Consider the following 1,060-nt stretch of genomic DNA (forward strand, 5'->3'; position numbering starts at 1 on the left):
TGTAAACATATATACATTTATAAAATATTGATTTGTTTCTAATTCTTCTTGCTTCTTTGAAGCCCATAAATTTCATACAGATTAATCCAAACAGGAAAAAAAAAAGTCTATTGCAGTACATTTCACAGTGAGCTCCCCAAACAGTGGATCTGGGAGTAAAAGAAAGCTATTTCAATATTTTTTAAAATAATGTGTAATCTGAACCTTAATCTGTTTTTATATTTAAAAAAAAAAGAGGGGTGGGGTATATAACATGCAGGATTAAAACCTGGAAAAATTTGCTGACTTTTGCAGCCATCACACTGTCCTCTTTTGCTGTCACTGTCTTAGTATTTTTAAACAGTACATAGCATATTAGGAGTACGTCAGGGGCTCATGGCAATCTTTAATCTATCCTGCTTGTCACTGGCTATACAATAAATGCTGACAGACATCCATGACATTCAAATTTGTACATTACTTTTAGCTCCCAAAATGAAGCTTGATGAAGTGATGAAAAACAAGCAAAGGAGATCATGTATCGAGAAATATTTTGTGATATTTATTGTTGTAAAGCCTCTTTTACACATAAATTCAAACTTAAAAGCTGATGAACACAACATACGTGGACAGAAAAAATATTTTTTGTACTTCAAAATTGAATTTACAAATAAAGTAAGATCATCTGAAAATGCTTTCTAAGATTATGTTTAGAAAATGTTTAAGATTATGCTTCGAATGTAGAGATACTGGTAAATGTTTGCTGTTGATATGCAGCTGTGTTACAAGAATTTATAATTCAATTTTTGTTGTATTTAAGTTTGATACACACATCAATGTGACACATTCTCAAGATTTGAAGCGGTCACATTTGCTTCCTGCACCTGAATAATAGAACAATGAAATACTGTAACATGTTCCCGTAAGACAAGACAAACATGAACATGCAATTAGATCCTGTACGACAAGGTGAAGGCTAATTATCATGCCTCAAACAGCATCACAGAGGGGGGAAAAAAAATCACCGTGGTGACATACAGCCTATAAAATCCCCAAACCAACACAAGCATTGCTTTAGTAC

This window comes from Neoarius graeffei, chromosome 3, assembly GCF_027579695.1.
Source record: "Neoarius graeffei isolate fNeoGra1 chromosome 3, fNeoGra1.pri, whole genome shotgun sequence".
Classification (NCBI taxonomy): domain Eukaryota; kingdom Metazoa; phylum Chordata; class Actinopteri; order Siluriformes; family Ariidae; genus Neoarius; species Neoarius graeffei.